A 20,007-nucleotide genomic window follows, 5' to 3' on the forward strand; every position below is an offset into this window, starting at 1 on the left:
TAGGCATTATGGGGACCGTTGGATTAAGGCGACAAAAATTGGTCTCCTTAATATTTTCAGTCTCCAGATTTGATGTATCAAATGTCAATAAAAATGTCCATTGACAGTAAGTTGATAAGCTTGAATGTTTATTTACGCGATCATTTCATTGTTTTAAATATTATTCTCTTTTAATATTAAAAAAATATTCTTAAAATTTTGTGTTAGTATATTTGTGTATCCATAAAAATAGCTATTAAGGCGACCAGGGAAAAAAAAATTTTGGTCAAAAATAGCTATATATACTAAGCATTTTTTATTTGTTTTACTTTATTTAAAGCTTATTGTATATTATCCCGAAGTTTCATTCCATAAAAAACAGAAATGAGGAAATTCGATATTTCGTGTACCATCAGCATCCAAATTTTCAAGTATACAGAAATTTAACTTTCCGGAATATAACGGAAATTTTCGGGTATCTCCGTGGTACTATCTCCGTGCAATTATGCAGTATGGCGTTCATCTCTTACAGAAAGAGAATGGTAACTTGGTAAGTGTTTAAAATACATATTCAACGTTTTTTCGTTTATTTTTATGACTTTTGTACAGTTGTATAAATCGTCCACCCTTTGGATGAAAAGCAAATGATTTATCCGGATTTTGTTCATCCGAAACTAAATCACTAGTATCAACATCCGGTGTAATTTTTGCTTGTATTTTGGAGAAACTCGATTGATTTCTAGCAAACTTGGTTTACCACTACTGTACATCGTCGCTTATTATTATTTGGTATGTTCCAATCTAAAAAATGATTTGCTCCCATAACATCTCAGATTTTAATAAATAAAAGACGAAAGGATACAAATGCCTTACATTTTGTTTGTCAATGTCATGTCATTAGTCAGTCTCATCACCTTTGAATAGCAGAACAGAACGAACACTATCACCAATTCGTATTGTGGCTTTTTGCATGTGTCTTAAATTCTCATATTTGATAATAAATGCAACAATAAAATATTTCCCTTATTCTGCCACAGTTATGCACCAGTCAATTGTAACAATGGCGCCCAGGTCTTGTTTATACCGGGGATAGCAGGGGAAATGGGCCATGTTTTTACCTTCCAGGTGGACCGGCAGTGCTGAGTGAATGCGGTGTTATTGTTTTTGCGCTGATAACAGGGAATGGGCCTAACCTAGGATGTCCCCAGGGGCATTTGACGGGGATCTGGTCATTTCGTAACCTTACCATTTCGTAACTGCTGATCTTGGTTATTTCGTAACCATTCTGTTAGTCAATTCGTAACCGTCAAGTAATCAATTGACCTTACGACAGCGGCTTCTAAGCCACGCCCCCTGATATCAAGGGAGCGAACTCTGTCTATGTCCGTCAAACAAACGAGGAAGTAATGGCGTCTCGCGTCGTTTCGCTTTCCGATATTCCTGACAAATTATCATAAATGTGACATTACAATGCGAAAAAAATAGAAGTCAAAGGAATTTGTAACTGGCTGCTACATCGAAGGCTCGATATATCTTTAGAAAATGACGATATCTAACATTTACGGGGTGAAATCTATCCAAGTCAGAGAAAATCGGATAGCCGCCATGTTGTCAACATTGACATCGATACAAAGGAAAAGCGTGTGTGTGACGCATACTGTAAATGCAAACAAGGGTAAGTTTAACTTTTAATAACACCGGTCCTTCTTACAGTATTGTTGAAACAAAGATTAAATCATCGCACAATATGAGTAAATCATAAATGGCCCGAATGGGGAACCCGGAAGTGACATTAAATAACAGTTACTTGCCAGCTATACAGTATAACCTTGTATTCTATAGTATGAGCAGAAATGGTTTATTGGGGTTATGCATAAAAAGTTTCAGTTCTAAGCGATTGAACACTCCCCCTTATGAATAATAATGTAATAGTTGACAAGTGACAATCGTGGGTGATACCAATCTGTAACTTTTGCATTGCTCAAACATTCACATGCTTTGATTTTTGTTCTTACAGAAATTGTGGAACATGTTCACACACTCTGGCTGTAAAAGTAGACCTGGGAGGAAAAGTGCCCCCGGTGTGGGGCTCGAACTCACAACCACCAGAACACTAGCCTGGCGCTCTAACCAACTAAGCTGACTGGGCAGCTGGTTCTAACCCACACACACTACCCTCCCCCCATTTACCGGTTAAGGCTGGTGGAGGGTCTCCTGCTATTTACCGTTGACACCATTAAAGTATTCTGATTGATGGAGATAAGGAAGTCCCCTTATTATTGTCTTCAACAAGCCTACCGCCACAGGGGACCTAGCATAAGACCGGAAACCCCCCCCACACACACACACACACACACACACACACACACACACACATGTTATTTGCCAGTCCAGGCAATGTCAACAAGAGAAAACCAGTGATGACAAGTTTTACAAATAAACGGTAGGACCTATTTTAAAGCTTTTTATAACATTTAGTTTTTACTTTGCTGTACAAAAGTAATGGACTATTTGTCCAGAGAAAAACAACAACCACAAAACATTAGCTAGTATCTTGTCAATATTTCATTATGATATACATGTAGAAAGCAAACATCAAAGGCAGTAGCATTTACAGCTAGTATTAAAATATTTAACAATACATGTAACTGATTTATTTTAATATTGGCATCTTTTATTTATTTCAGGAAAGTGTGGTCTTTTGAAGAGAGTTCTTGAAGTTGTTCAGCATGTTGTTTTGATGGATTCTTGGAAGGATGTACCTCTATGATGTTAGCTTCAGTTCTGGAGTATAACACCAGTTGTTGCATATTTAATATCAGATTTATTAAATACATTGTTGTTTTGCAAACATTACTTAAACTTTGATATTTCTTTGATGTTTATGTATGATATTGTAGGTGAATATCTCTTTATTGCAATGGCAAATATATTTTAAAATATATAGCATTAGCAGAAGTTATTTTTCACTGTTAAAGCTGCACTTTCACAGATTGATCACTTTGACAACTTACACAGGATTCGATTGCATTTATCATGTTTTGGCTCGGAGAAGTTTGCTTTGTGATTTATATATTAGGTCTTAATTTAAAGAATGCCAAAATAAGCCGATTCTGAGACAAAAAGTGTCAAACTAGAATTCTGTGAGAGTGCAACTTTAAGAATACTGTTAATCGAGTGTGCATGTGATCCGGACTCTGAACATTGGATGAACTATCATTAAATATTGTAGATTTACGTAAATGGCCCAAAATATAAAATAACAATGAAAATACATGCATGTTTGACTTGTTCTTTATTCATAATAAGTCTAAGTCTTTACAGCACATGTTTGGCAGAATCAAGTTCTAATGAACATAATAATTGATTTAAATGTACAGTGAAATAAATTGTTTTATACAGAAAATAAAACCTTAACGATTCAGACCGATCTGTTCTCGTTTTGTTTTGGTGGCTCAAATATTTATCTGAGTTTTGGAGGAGGCCTAGCTGGTGTGAGCTGGTCAAATACAGTAGCTGCTTGAGGGTCAGTGTTTTCTTGATTGGATTTCCCGTCGACAAAGTGCTGATATGAAAATAAGAAATCTATGAAATGTGTCGGAATGACAGCTACAAAAGCCATTGTTTACATAGGAACCATACGAGTATATGAGATTCGGAAGCATGCGATGGTTCGGACAAAAATCTAGTTGTACGATATTTCCTGATTTACTTTGAAAGCAAAGCAGTTTATAAAAACTACATAACGGTATCAACAAAAATACCTCTATCTTGAATGAAATCAATCGTGTCCATGTTGAACCTGATATTAAATGGCCATTAATGCCGATTTGACAACACAAGCCAAAGCATAAATGTACGATGTTTATAGTTTAAAAATAGTAACACTTATTTAGGTCATGCACGGACAATTTCAGTATTAAATAAATTTTGAGCGGATTGAAATAAGTAGTTTTGTTCAAAAAAATACTTTTGTACAGACGTATAGATGTTTCGCCTTTGAACGATCTTTCAAAATTTCCAAGTTCAGCTGTTGATGAGGTCTTCCACAGAGTCTGATACAGCACTTGCATTTTTCTAAATAACTCACTGGTTTCGAATACAGAACGAATTGTAAGCCATCTTTAGTCGGCCTGGCTACCTTGTATCCGAATTACAAGTGCCATGACAACACCTTTTTACCATAATACTTAAAAAGGCGAGGAATTGCCAGCGCATGTATATGACGGACTCTGGTCAGTTTGACGGACAAAATGGCGGATAGCAACACGGCTTATCAGCCCTACATTCTGATTGGCTGATAGGACCTGTCAATCAAATCCTGTCGTAAGGTCAATTGCTCATATAATAACCACCATTTAACAAGGTGATAAATAGTACACTTAGCACCTCGTTAAGTGTATTGTTCGAACCTGGATGTATATTGCACAGCAACCAAGACACCAATTGGGAGACATTACTCGAATTCTCACTAGTAACAAGCCAATAATTTATGTTACTCAATAGTTATTAGATATATATATATCATGCTAAAGTAGAAATGATTTGTTATACTACCAAAATATGTTAATTATTTTCTTACATTTTGCTTACTTATAAACAATAATTAAAGACTGATCGCGATGTATTTTTGAGTAAAATTACGTTTACATAAATGATCATTCTTGACCTATTTCATTGACTATATTTGTTTGAATTGTTTAAAACGAACAAAATTTTGTTCTGTTTTTTTCTCAATTGATTCATATTCTGCATACTTTATATCCGAAACCGACAAAAAACAACCTTAAATTATTTGTTAGGCCAAATAAAAAAATAGGTCTGTTTCAGGTTACCCGACCGACCCTATTTTTCCCGCCGACCCTAACCTATTTTTCCCTGAAAAAAATGTGATTTGGGTACGAAAAGCATTTGTTACGAAATGTATGTACGTAAAGTTGACAATATTAGAGTTGGATTTTTTGAATGTATTTACCGTACTTCACCTTAGAGTTCGGACACCTTAAAATAATTAATTTTTCGCTCTACGAATTCATAGAAAATAACCATTTTTACATTTTATTTACATGTATGGTAAACCTGCCTTTTTTCTTCATGTCTGCATTTTACCACTTATTAATTTATCCGTAGTTATCAATGGTTATTACGCCTATAAGTCACTGTAGCTCCTTCATCAAGATGGTTAAAATCCCATTCAACACCATTTTATACATGCATTGAAATGAATAAACACCTTTTATCGGCTTCAGATCAAACAGTCCCATTGTGTGACGTCACATAACTCAGTTATACCCACGAGGATCTCATGGAGAGCATGGATATTGTTATGCAGGATTAATGTGTCTGGTGTTTTTTTATTGTAACTTGAGTATTGCATTTATAACTTTAATTCATCACATTTAATAGTTACCTGTATCATTGAATGTGTTGACTTTATTGTTTTCATGCCAAGAAATCCTATCCAATTTTCAATTAAGAAGGAAACCCCTGTATGCCAGCATATACCTGGATTTTAGCAGCATATGCATTATGTTCCATTCAGTGGTTTTGTGCTAAGGGTTAAAGGACTGACTTGGTTCTCCATGAAATTTTTATCAGTTATCTGCTGTTACAGCTAATTCATTTCATTTAATGGCCATTACGACCAGCATGAAATTCAGGGGAGCAATAATTTTGGTCATTTTTCGGAAAAATCTTTCTATAGTGCATGGTTCTTAGATTTAACGCTTCATCTCATTTTGTTGATTACGACACTTGTCAAAAATAAAAATAAAAATTCAATAATAGTTTATTATTAAGTATTGACATGATTTTCTTAACTATAAAAAGTATAATTATTAATTAACTAAGCTAAGCATTACATCTTTGATATTGTTTATGAACAATCTCCTTGATAACAATATTTAACTATCTAAACCACACTCTTGTTATTATGTTTAATTATGTTTAAAGATTGAAAACATCAAGTACAAATGTACTAACTATATTTCTTAGTTCCCCGACAGCTAAATATTTTCCTCACGCCGGCCAAATCCTAATAGCCTCTTATAGAACAATACCGTAATCAAGTCGTTTAATTTAACAACTTGAGTACGGTATTGTTCTATAAGAGGCTCTTAGGATTTGGCCGGCGTGAGGAAGTTTTTTGAAACAAATAGAATCACAAACCCCAGTCAAACTTATCAACTTCCGGCTCAAAATGTTATGACTCATGTATATTTAATAAAATGATACCGGGGAGTTGTTTATCTGTGGATGTCGAAAATCTGCTTAAAGGGGCTATACTCCGTATGATAAAATAGCGGAAAAAAAGAGAAAATTTTCGAAAACTGACATAAACTTGGCATCGATGTGTACACTGCATTGAAACTTACTAACTGAAGAACCCGGTCTCCGACACAGTTTTTTTTTACATTTTGGTACTTTTTTTTTACAATTATGATAAAGCGTAACACAGTCCATTAGATAATTGTCCTGAGATTCGTTACAGAAGAAAACTTTTTTGGTGCGAATCTGGTGTACAGTCCCTTTAAGGGTTCATTGTACTTTGCGCTCATTATAAATAGATAAATGAAGGGTCTTCGCATTGATACAAAAAGCTTAGTTCCTTCATTCACAGCAACATATAATTGATTAACGCAAGATTAGCAGCATCAGTAGAAGTTATATGATAGTTAGTAGAAGGAATAGTAGTAGCTGTTGTTGTAGAAGTGGCAACAACAACAACAACAATTCAGCAGGAGCGGCAGTAGTTTAGGGGTATCATCATCATCATTATCATCATCATTATCATCATCATCATCATCATCATCGGTGGTGGGTGGTGGGTGTGTGTGGTGGTGCTGACGGTGGTGTTGTGGCGGTGGTGTTGACATTGGCAATAGCAGAAGCAGTAGTGGCAGTATCAACAACAATAGCTGCAGCATTACCACCTGTATTACTAAGACTTAAGAGCACACATATTAAATGACCAACATAGTCGGTTCTGTTCGGTGGGGTTAAATACCTATTTACAGTAACGTTCTGAGTCATGTTATTATTTGGGGTGGGGGTGGGTCAATATTTTACAGAAAAGGAGTCACTCAAGGACAGCGACCATTGTTGTGAGTTTATGTCGGTCAAAACATGTTCTTTCACAGGTCACGGTATGAAGACAATGCCAGATGAACACAAAACTAAGCAATTTTTTAGATTGAAACATTGCAAAAACAAATCCCAATCAGTTATACGAAAATGCATTTTAACCGCCTCATGTGTTCATGATAATATGAACAAAATTGAAGTAAATTTAACATTCGGAGATTCAGTTTTGCCAATGTGATATATTTTTTCAAGTTTCGTTTGTATTTCCCATTTTCCATGGTGTATACGTATACTTACGAACTCAATATTTTTTACAGTGAAATAAAAACAACAAAGCTTTAAAAATGAACAATAAGAGTGTGTGTTTTTGTTAAAAAATGTGAACCCAATAAATCTGACATTTTAAAATCAATATCCATACGCTTAGTAAAGCATACCCTTAAATATAATTCGACCTACGAGACGGCCAGATTCATATATAATGTAATATAGGTTACATTTTCATTCCAAATAAAACGGTTGGTTAAGCATACCATTTTCATTAACATCTGTCATACACATGTATGTCTAAAACGATAATGTTACTCATTAAAAACATCATATTTTTGTTTAAGAATAAGTAAATAATAAGTTTTACTAAATTAAGTACTCTGTAATTTTAATTAATTGTAGTTAACACTTGATACTTCTTCACGTCTTTCTGGGCAAAATTAAATACATTCTTCCAAATCTTGACCCAAACTACAGCAACTCCCTAGATATGAAAACATGATTAAACACATGGTCAGATTCTCGGTCAATTAGGGGTTAATGTGTAGCTGAAATTGGCTCTTGTGTAGAAATGAAAAGTGGAAAAATTGGCTGGTATTTCTTGGCATGATTGATGTTTCAATGAGTATTACTGTACGATTATTGCTTCATAAAGTCTATATTAAAAGTGTGATACAAGTTTCAAAGTTAATTGGCGGATCGTTTTACAAACATGTCATGTCTGTGTTTTAATCTCTGCATTGCCCTTGTTGTTTCTTTAATCCTCCATTGAATATATCACACATCCTTTTCACCAGGCAATAAATCGTTTAGGATGGGTAGTAACCAACTAACTTATCACAGTGATGTATACGGTTAGGTAATCTAGCCAGGCATTGTAACGATAAAGATCAATAATTTTTGTCTGTGAGACTTAGTAACTGTAAAAGTTCAGTCGATGTCCTTTGGGTGTCCAAAAATTAGGTACCTAAAATAAATTATTTTTTAAAATAATAATGGATGTCGGAATTTATAGAATGTCCGAACTCTTAAGGTGAATTACGTTTGTGCTTGTGTGGCAGGTATGTTTCAATTCTTGAACTATATTTTCTTGTCAGATACAAATGTGTCAGATACTGACTTTCGGATTGATATGTCAGACTTAAGTGTGCAATTTTGGCAATAAAACCTGCATGTTACTTGTTCTTCAAACCTGAACCCCCAGGTCCTCTTGACAGCATTGAGGTTTCCTTGGCTAATGGCTTATATGGTAAATTTGCTGTCCCACTCTTCATGTAATTATGTTTCAGGGAGGTTAGTATTCTACAGAGGGTGATTGAAAGCAAACGGGTGCATAAAGAAAAGTAAAACCGTTCCTGGAAAGTCTCAAATAATAGCAGAGTGGTGTACCATAACTTAGTTGAAATCCAACCACCATTGTCAAAAGTATTTAACCAGACAAATAAAGAATGTTTCCTTTGAAGCATGTAACATGTTTAAAAACTACTGATAAACCTGAAAATTGATGACTTTTATTTTTGTTACTTTCTGAGTCAACAGTTACTGAAATCAATATATCAAAAAAAAAAAAAAAAAAATATTCCGACCTACCTACCCTATTTTTTTTAGCAGTGTTACCTGAAACACACCTATTTTTTATTTGGCCTTATGGTATTAATTTCCAATAACAAGATACAAAATTAAACATATCGGCACATTTTTAATACAATAAGCATATAAAAAGCGCATAATCTCATTCGGCAAACTCACTACATTTTACAATACTTCTATGCAATTTAATAAAAAGAAATTCTAAAGTAATATGGTCTATATATTTAAAAAATATTGGCTTAAGGTCACAATTCCTCTCAATGGTAGAACATCTATGAATTAAAAAATTATTACATTTAATATTCAGCCTGCTTATAATATTTCCTTCGCAACATAAAAAAATAGCTAGTGTGAATGTTTCTATTTGTCATAGTTTCAGAGTTTATTGGCAAATCGCACTACACTATTAGGAATAAAGAAGGAATACAACTACTAGATTTAACTTTGTTTATGTTGTTATTTTTATGTTTTATACTTACAGTAAACTTATTTTGTAAATTCAAATGGTATTAAATTAATTCCTCATAATTATAGGAGTCAACGGTTAAGATATGACCATTCGATTTCTTAACGGTTACGAATTGACTAACACAATGGTTACGAAATGACCAACAATGAGCGGTTACGAAATGATCATAATTCATTTGACAGGGCTTTTACCAGCTGTTTGTCTGTGCAGAGCGGGAATTTTACCTGGGATTGGCTGGACCGAAAGTCAAAGTCCCCGCTATTAGCAGGACCTTGGGGGCCCATGCTGCAATTGACTGTTGCATTATTTGGATTTTTTCTTAACTTTACGACACGCCCCCCTACAGTATTTTATAGTCAAGTTTAGTAATATTTTTTTACAGAAATTGGATAACTTAACAAGTAAAGTAAACTGTACTGAGCTTTTAAACAAACCTACATACTTATAAATCAAAATTGATATTTTAGGGTCTACACTGAATAAACCCAAAATGTTAGTTTTGATTTGCTAAATTCGAACAGTATTTAGTCAATCAACACAAAATTTACAGGATCATCAGATAACAAATTTTCTAAAAATTCTCTGTTTGCCAAATAGGGAAGACAGGTTTAAGTGGGATTAAAAGGTTGCTATCTGTGACCAAAAAAATACTGTTCAAAATTGTGAGTATTCATTTATCTTTTGTTCAGTAAAGAGCATGCAATGGCATAGTGGTTGGATTAGATAATCTGACAGCGGTGCTGGACGTCAGGAGTTTAAATATTGTTGTGAGTTCAATGTACCAAAAGAATACCTTTGGAATACACTACCGGGTATTATCTATAAAAATGGCAGAGCAAATTGCCCATATTGTAGTAATGTCTTAGATCCAGCTTGGATAACTTGGACACAGTAAGCGGTTCACACCCAGGGAAATTCTCAGATAAAACAGCGCCTATAAACTTGAACATTATTTTTTTCATTGAGACAATTAAAGAAAAAACATTATTGCTGATCTTCTGAAAACAAATCCTCTAACATTCAAATATTTAATTTGTTGGATGAACTAAGGTTTATATTGATAAGAGATTGCTTCAGTTGGATTTAAACTAATCACCAACAAAAATATATGCATTTAAATCACACAATGTAAACAACTGCGCCACATATCTTATCTGTATGTTTTGGGTTTTTAAAATTTAGCAGTTAAATATAGATTAGCATACTGGTAGGTCTGGTTGATCTGTTGCTTTAGTTGCTAAGTAAACATAATGTCAGTGATTTCATCACTATTTCTATTAAAATATCAGTTTTCTTCTTCAGGGCTTCTCACATTTGCACCATTTTTTTACCATTTGAATCATAAAAAGATAACAAACACAAGAACTTAACACTTTGTGAATATTTAAGGAATGTAAGGGGTCAGATTTCAGATTGCTCATTATTGCTGGAACACTAAATACTTTATTTGATTGTGTACACTGCACTTTCTTGTTAAGCATTCATCCAAATCATTTGGGTAAATTTTGGCAGAAAAACTGCTTTTGGATTTATACTGGTCATCAAAACCGGCACTGACAAAACATAAGACGTGTTTAATTAATGTGCGGGAAAGAGGTTTAAAGGTGTCGACCCACAACGAAAGGCTTGCGGGTTGCAGTACCCCTTTAAGTAGTTCTTGAAAAAAATGATTCTCTGAGGTAGCATTTGATTATGTGTACATTGTATTCTTGTATGTATTTTCAAGTTAACACATGATTTATATAAGGTTTGTATAATTTTAGTTTTATTTAAGTTTTAAAATTTTGATTTTTTTTTAAGATTTGCCTGCCCCTGTCTGAACACTTAAATTCTTGGTCTTTGGACTATTGTCTGCAACTTCAAAACACACTTTTTGGAACAGGACACATTTTCCTGATATTTTATCCAGTTTGACTGCAATATAAGTTGTATTTATCAATAATTTAAGTAAAAAATGACATTTATATTTCCATAATTACCTGGTAGTTATTTGTTAATTTGTTTTAATTCATGGATAGGTTTATTGCGAGTGTCATGGAAAGCTGGAACTTTTCAGTACACAACATGCAAACTGAGAATGAACTGTGTGTGCCGGCTTTGTGAACAAAAACGCAAGGCGGCTACTGAATTTATTGTGTTAAATCTGACTTGGGAGTAAGAGTGCATCTTTAACAATTAAAGAAATGTTGTAAAGAAATATTCCGTTTATGATTATGTCATCACATATTGAATATAAATGAATTTGCATTAGCATCAAATACTACAACTACAAACTTTTAGAGAAAATGTCATTTTTGTACTATGACCTTTAAATGTCATTGACTTGACCTTGAGGTATAGGAATGCGACATATTCATTTAAGAAACATTAAACACATGAGCAATTTACATTGCGGCCATTTCCAATAATTTTTAGCATTATGACCCGACTATATATGATATACTTAGATTAATATGAATTCATTGTACAACGATTGTGAAGAAATTAATTTACATTATTATGCCTGTTACTTTCGAATTCGTCTAGATATTTTCAACAATATATAATGTTATTCATGCAAGAACTAGTTGAACAAGATATTATTTAGATTTTAAGGTCAAATGGTTATATTTGCCAGAAAAAGTCGGGCAACCTACATGATAACAAAACATTATTTACATTTGTAAAGGTTTCGTACCATTTTATTCGACAAAAGAGTTCAATAGCATGCCCTTACTTTTAAAATGTTGATGTAGCGGTACTGTGACGGTGTTCGAAAAAAAACCCACCGTACTCGTGCTAGGGAGAAGGGATTTTTTTCAATGGACTACACGTTAAATTATTTGGCCAGTAATATCATTCAGTTCGACAAAGAATAATAATGAATATTGGATTGAAAATGGTCCAATGTTGAAAACACTTGTGTTGTATTCAAATATTTTAAATCACAGTGTATTGTTTCTTGAAATTAATTATACGACTTTAGCTAGAACATTGAGGAACACTACACAATTTCCGATATTCGTGAAAAAACACTACAAGTGCGAAGTGGTCGCATGTGTTGTGAAGTACTAATCTAAAGTGTTCTAATTCATACATGATAGAAACATATTCACATCTCATATTTTATAAATATACTATCTAATCAATCATAAAACAATATTCAAGATATCCTTGGGACCCCCCCCCCCCCCCCTGGACACGCAATACAATTCGTGTTTCGCTGATCTGTTGGCTGGGATCAGATCATCCATTTAGGGATTTAGATATGTTACCCCAGCCACCAGGCTGAATGTTTAACCGTCACCAGACACTCTGCCATGAATGTGAGAGAGTTTAAAGCTATTTCTTATTTTCCTGTGTAACTATATTGATGTTTGATTAAATTTACGCCGTCGTGTTACTGAGTAACAATTTGAAATTGGGCCAAAATCATCAAGCTAGAGCTTTGCATAATCTTTTTCAAACTTCTGGGAGATTTCTGCCCTTGAAAGTATTTGCTCGCAGCCCGCCTCAAAGTTACACTTCGTTCAGTATTTAAAGCTTTCGGATACACTTTTTTGTTAATTTGAGATCTTAATGACGCTACATTGTACTTCTAAGTAAATAGATGCTCAAAGTAACAGATGCTCTGGGTGTTCACTGGGTGACAAAGGCTACCCAGTATTGGTTGTTTCTTTTTTCTGAAAAGATGTTTCTAGTGAATTGCCAAGTTGCAGTGGTTTTGACGCCACAGAACCAGCACAGCTCCATGACAGATATATATGTTTTCGTCATTGATGTCAGTACTGCTGTATTGGTGGCCTCACAATTTCTGTGTGGAAATGTCATCTGATACACTCATAACGGCGTATTTCTAGCATAGCTTTCATAAGTGCATGGCCATTCTCTGTCATTTTCAGATACACTGTGTTGTGTGTGGATAAGAAATGCAGAGTGGTACCACCAATCACCTAAGCCACCATTCCCCTAACAGACAAAAGGCTCATGGGGACAGTTCCTGCAGTTTACAGCAAATTGTAGCCCTACAAACTTCAGGTAAGTGATAAATCTGGGCTTCAAGATATCTCTGTACTCACTTTAAGTTTATACTTCATTTGAACAAAACTTACAATTTCAGCATCAAAATCCAGGTTTAGATCCCAGACCGAACCTTGTCTCCTTTATTAAACTTCATTTCAGATAATCTATAAGCCACATACATGTTCACTACTTATGGCGGATAAGAACTTTCGCAAATTGATTATAAATGCGTTTTCCCAGATATACACCCTCCTCTTGCAGATACTGCCAAGCTTGGGTGCACTGGGCCGGTTATCCAGCCGTGTGGAATCAACATCTCCAGCTGAACTTGGGCCGGGAATTATATAAGAATCCTTAGCAGCATGGTGAGCTTTTGTGTATTTATTTCCAGGCTCGTATACCCGTCCAGACTTCTGCGTTTAAGCTTTCCTTTCGTCATTTTTTTAAATAAGGTATCTCAAGTCTTTCAATGAAATCACATCTTTGGAGGCTAGATTTAAATTAAGGAACCATTATGTGTAGAAAGCCTTTTGGGTGATTTAAAATCAAATTAGTAAACAGGATTCTCATGGTTCATGGTTTATAATTGGCCTTGTGGACCTTTCATTCTTTACTTTGGTAAGAGCCGCTTAGGTATGTAAGAAGGGGGGAGGGGGGGGGGGTACAGATGTGATAGTAAACAGTGTTTAATAAGGTATATTTGTTTTTATTTTATCACCATTTTGAAGGTAATGATTGTGTTATCAGGGATAAGTAACAAGTTTAACATAAACACTGTAACATGTTCTTTATTTCAAATAAAGCTATAAATTATCTCTGGAGAATTTAGTCTGATCTCCATTTCTCAGAAAATGTAGCTGTCTAAGTGCCTATTCCATCAATGAGTATCACTGTCTTTAAATTGCTGTTGTGGTACAGTTTAAATGGCAAAAGTTTTATGGCCCTGCTTGTTTGCAACTCCTCATTCATTTTTGTACAGCGAGAAAAGTAAGGGAATTCTAGAGATTTACTAGAATTATGGATTGTTTTTACTAGAATTATGAATTGTTTTTCTTGAGTTACACAGTACATAAGGAGGAATTAGTGTGTACACAACTCCTCATTTTATTCCTGTTTATTATTTTATATATGTAACATAGATGTGTACAAGACCTACGGTACTGTAGAAACATGACATAAAAGAGCTCACTTTGATTAATTTCCTCAAAAAAAGATATCTTTACTGTTAAAGTAAGAACTTTAACTGCATAGTAAGTAATGTCTTCTGCTCATCTTTATGACATCATTACATGGAATGATGTCAACTTCCCAAGACACATTTCCACATGGCGCAGCTCATTTATATATATTGCTGATGGATTGTTTAGAATGGGACAGTTTTAATTGGACATAATGTTTTAATCGCCATTTTACAGAGTGCCAGCCAGTCATTGCTGTTCTTTGCATTGCTGAGGAGGACAGTCCTGCCAACATAATAGTTTGTTCAATAACAGGTAAAAAACTGGTCTCACTTTACATTTTCAACCACTGTTCGATCGTAACAATTATCAAAGAACCGGCTAGTCTCAATCATGAAGCCGCTCTAATTAGAGTCAATGAACGATATAGATCTGGATACAAGCGTCTAGATGATCGAGACTAAATTGGCAACATGAGAACATTTATTTCCTTTCCTGATTCTTGAAAATTACATGAACAAATGACAATTCTACTACCATTTAAAGCTTGATTAATTTTCGGACAAATGTGTTTGTTTTAATTTGCCTTCCGCTTAAAGTAAACGTATATATACTGGGCAAGAAGTGCTGAATTTCATCGTGAATCACAGTGATTATCCAAAGTTTGAATTTGGTTCGGACATGTTTGACGGGAATTCAAAGACATTTTTTGTCAGCCGTCTTATATCACAGGTTTCCATGCATTTTGCATACATTGGTTCATTCCAAGATAAAAAATTATAACCTTTTTCAAAACGTTCAATCTGTGAGAGTGCAGCTTTAATAGACCTGTAAAGACTTGTCGATGTGAAACTTAACTCTCAATCAAACTATGGTAAAAGATCAAATGCGGGGCTCCGTGTGCGGCATAGACTGCTAATTTTTATTTAATATGATGAAGAGCTAGTTAAGTTATCTTTTTTAAAAGTCTTCATTTGAAGAAAAAAAATGTTTCAATACCCTGTATGAATTTTCTTCACCGGATATTGATTCATAAAAATCATTGCTCCAGGGTGCGGAGCTACTTTTTGTTATATGTCTATATGGAAAAATCTTCTCCTCAGAAGTCAACTTTGTTCCCCAATGTGCAAGGCACAATCGGTGAAAATAATTTCAGTAAAAGTCACTGATTATTATTATTGTGATTATTATTAATAAACTTTTACTATTTCAGGAGACAAACAGAAACACAGAGGTGCTATACATTCCGATGGAAAATACAACAAAAGAAGAATTTTAAGAAAGGTAATAACTGAGCAACTAAGAACATGCATGTTGCACTGGTCAGAGTGTAAGACCCATCTCGCTTCATAAGAATTGATAATCATCAATGTATTAAATCAAGAAATTGAAACGTAAGTGTCTTGTCTTTTGCAGTGTTTTTGAAATAGAATATAATTTTAAAAAAAAACTAAATTATTTTTTAATATGATTGTGAATGTGTGATGTTTTCTTCCGATCATTCTCTCTCAAAAACCAGATACAAAAAACATATTTGTAGATTTTTATACGCCCAAAGGGTCGTATTATGTTATGGCCTCCATCGTCTGTCCGTCTGTCTGTCTGTCCGTCCGTCTGTCCGTCCGTTAGCAATTCCGTGTCCGGGCCATAACTTGGTAACTAATAAAGCAATTTTCAAATAACTTTATACAAATCATCACTACATTAAAAGGGTGTGTCGCGCGCAATTTCCAGGTCCATACCTCAAAGACTAGAATCACCATGGGGGGGGCGTTAGCAATTCTGTGTCCGGGCCACATCTTTGTTACTCGTCCGTTAGCAATTCCGTGTCCGGGCCATAACTTGGTAACTAATAAAGCGATTTTCAAATAACTTTATACAAAACATCACTACATTAAAAGTCCTCGAGCCGAATCTTCTTCGGGCGTATAATGCTCCGTTTCGCGGTGCTCTTGTTTTGTTTTACTTGTAAATTTAGTTTTAAGTTTGTATTTTAGGCAAAGCCTTTTATTCTGCTCAATACAAACTTAAATATTGTAAGAGTTATGGCCCTTTGTAATTTTTAAACAAATACATTTTATTTCATGTTTTTGTAAGCCCATTATTTAGGGACTTTTAATATTTTCACCAGCAGCATTATAAAGTCAGACCAAAAGTGTCCAGTTAGTGTCCAAACAATAACTAAGTTAGAATCCTTTCTCAAATCAGGTGAGCGATATAGGGCCATCTCTGTGTTTGTCTGACAAAAAAACAATAATCAATCTTTGAGTTAAATTGACAAAATATTGTTGTAGAATGTTTTGTGAAGACATACTATTGGATTACTTTTGTGTCAATAGGATTAAGGTTTCTGCACATAAAAATTATTTAGAATAGCATTTGGGTCAGTCGGTTCACGTTCAATATTACTGATAGTATAAGTGGAAGCAGTGACTTAAAATTAATTACCAAACAGTTTCTGCTCAATTGCTTTGAGTTAACATACGAGTTATGAAACTTGGAATACTAGTTCTTGGTGGCATAAATGAAAGACCTTGTTTTGTCACATTGACTTGTAATCAAGCACTAACTTCCTCTAAAAAAATTTCAGGTGATGGTTGGGCACACACAAGAAGACATAGATCACTGCCAAACTTACTTCATCAGAGGAGCAGAAAGCTTCCCAAGATCCCGCACTGCACACTTAGATATAGTCTTTGACTACAACAAGGGGGAGAAAGTACAGAGAGGTCCAATTGAAATCAATTCTGTGCTGCGTCATTTCTTCATTCTGGAAGTCGATGGACATGATTTATCATGGCATCAGGTGTGCAGTTTGTCGACTATCAGCAGTCTTGTTCACCAGTTGTGCAACTTGAGCTGGTAGCTTTATTGCTTGAAGCCACAGCATAAGAGGGGGAAGGTGCAGGCTCATCAAAAAGTCTCAAAAGTTGAAACTAGGAAAAGAAGTTTGTCAAGAGTGTGAATATTTGCTTTGAAAACCATCGTTACGATGATTTGGTTTCCTTTGAAACTTGATACATACTATGTGTATGTTGAATGAATTGAGATGCTTAAATAAAGAACCGCTATTCAAATATCAGGAAACTGCATTTTTCATACTAAATGGTAAATGATGTCGCCATTTCCTGTATGTATTTAAATGAGATATGTTTCCACAATTAATATTTTTAGGGAATTTTTCTCATCCTAATGAATGAGATTAAATTGTACAGCGTTATATGAGCTTAATATGTGTTTTCTGTTTCTTTAAAATTGGTGAAAAATTGTCAGAAGATAATTAGACCAGTATCCATTACTGCAATCACACAATCAAATATACAGGGACAAACCCACTGGGCATATAATATAATTAAACCCTGTTTAGGGGCACGAGGCAAACAGAGTTACTTTCAAACGTTAAAGCTGCACTCTCACATTTTGGACGTTTTGACAACTTTTCTCATTTTATGTCTTGGATTGGAACCATCCAATTTTTGCGAAAAATTAAATGGCAGATTTTTCAATTTAAGTTAAAACATTGATGTTTTATGCACTTTTCTTAAACCGTTAGTAACATTAATTTTTGAACGGAAATATGAAATCTGTGATCTGATCTTTTGTCAGCAATCTTTTATCATTGGTTTGCAGATAATTACGTAAAACATTGCTCATTCAAAAACAAAAAAAGTTGTGAAAACGGTATATCTGTGGGAGTGCAGCTCTAAATGTTTTCTTGATTTTACTACTGTATTAGAAATTACAGGGGTTGGGGCATATTTTTAGTGTTTTTATTGCTTTTTATTTTCATACAGTCATACTTTATTCCTCAGGGCATAACTTACAAATAGACAAAACTGGAAAATGGTCGTTTCAAAAGGCCAAAGATAATGCAAGTTGAACAATCATATTGTTCATGGCTTGTATTTTTGGTGTATTTTGTTGCATATGCTATAGAAAAGTTGAAAGTTAAAAATAAATTCATAGTTGAAATGATGGCTTTGAATGGTATTGTCAGATGAGAAACGGCACTTTTAAGAAATAGGTATAATGGTACTTTATTTATTTTGATCAATTTTAGATATTGTATGAAAATTATTATCTTATTTAGTACATGAGACCTTTTAAACAGTTATTGACAATATAACAATGTGTATATGAAGCTTTAGATCAACACTTAAAGCTGCACTCTTACAGATTGTCAGTTAAGACACAAAATTGTCTCAAAATCTGCTGATTTGGTTATCATTCCTTTAATTCAGTCATATTAGATAATTCACAATAGAACCCATCAGAAATGTAAAAGTGCCGAAAATTTCATTTACATTAAATTGTTTGTAATGCTTTTAGCCATAAAACATCATTTTTTTAACATAAATATGATAAAATGCTATCTGATCTTTTTTCAGCAGTCTTATATCACTTAAAATTGGGTCTAGACATTTATGCAAAAAAATTGTCCATTTATAGACAAACAATAAAAGAGTACCGGTAGTCAAAACGATCAATCGGTGAGATTGCAGCTTTAAATACACCTTTTAAGACCGCTGTAAAATTCCAATGGTTTGCCTAAATCTTTAAAGCTAGCATACTGTTTAATTAACAACCATACTTATTGTTTAAAAGTGTCATGATATCTTTGTACAATGTTTTTATATAATTCATTAAAGAAGTCAAAACAAATTTGTTTATCTTGTAAATTGTTTTCTATTATTTAAATGACCCAGACAAAAATGGGAACGTCAGTGCTAGTTCTTTTACTATTAACATCCCATGAAGTTTCTATTGGTGTAGCAGCAAGGAGGTGTTATATTAAGGATGCATCATTTAAACCAAATTATACATTTGGCACCGTGCACCCCAGTTAAGTCGTGCAGCGTCGGGAACGGGCCAGTATATACACTCCGGTATAGTAGGGGTGGTCACCGAGCCCGAGCCACACTGTCTAAGGGGCACGTGCAATTGGCCATTAATTTGGGGAATTAGCTGGCACAACTGCGAGTTACCGTTTAAGTTCAGATCACGTTTAATGGTTCACTTTGATTAACAACTCAAGTCCAATTAAGATGTTTAAAAGTTGGTTCTTTATTAATTCCACATTTGAGTTGAATAGTTAACAAAGATAAATCCAAAGACTTATTTAACAAGAAACATTCAATAGTCCATGTGATATATTAAGTTATGAAAGTAAGTGAATTAATTATATAGTCACAAAAAAAGTAGTTCAAAAATATTTCCTTAGTAAAAGAAGAAGTTCAAAGTTCCTAGTCTATATGTATATCTAATGAATATATTTCTCCTTCTCCTTAAATGAAAAATGTACATACTTATATACTAACTTAAAGAGTAGAAGTTACCAATCAGAATTAAGTGATAAAAAGATAATGATCGAAGATTTTAGAAAGTGTCACTCAAAAATAATTATTGTCAAAAATAAAATTTACAATTAGATTAAGT

General features: G+C 34.0%; 2 long non-coding RNA genes across 5 annotated transcripts; one reads left to right on the forward strand and one right to left on the reverse strand.

Annotated features, from left to right (window-relative positions):
* The first annotated feature begins 422 nt into the window (after nucleotides 1-422).
* On the forward strand, nucleotides 423-19,349 carry LOC128236686 (uncharacterized). Of its 4 annotated transcripts, none has more exons than XR_008261407.1 (6): nucleotides 423-529; nucleotides 13,273-13,408; nucleotides 13,655-13,758; nucleotides 14,809-14,886; nucleotides 15,785-15,855; nucleotides 17,162-19,349. It is a non-coding gene; the product is annotated as an uncharacterized LOC128236686 (long non-coding RNA). The 4 variants fall into 4 exon arrangements; XR_008261406.1 differs by lacking the exon at nucleotides 423-529 and adding an exon at nucleotides 574-768; XR_008261408.1 differs by lacking the exon at nucleotides 423-529 and adding an exon at nucleotides 837-1,266.
* On the reverse strand, nucleotides 2,439-3,923 carry LOC128236691 (uncharacterized). The gene is made up of 3 exons (XR_008261412.1): nucleotides 3,744-3,923; nucleotides 3,392-3,544; nucleotides 2,439-2,763 (listed from the first exon to the last, which is right to left on the reverse strand). It is a non-coding gene; the product is annotated as an uncharacterized LOC128236691 (long non-coding RNA).
* Nucleotides 19,350-20,007: the final 658 nt, after the last annotated feature.

Source organism: Mya arenaria, chromosome 1, assembly GCF_026914265.1.
Source record: "Mya arenaria isolate MELC-2E11 chromosome 1, ASM2691426v1".
In the NCBI taxonomy this organism is placed as follows: domain Eukaryota; kingdom Metazoa; phylum Mollusca; class Bivalvia; order Myida; family Myidae; genus Mya; species Mya arenaria.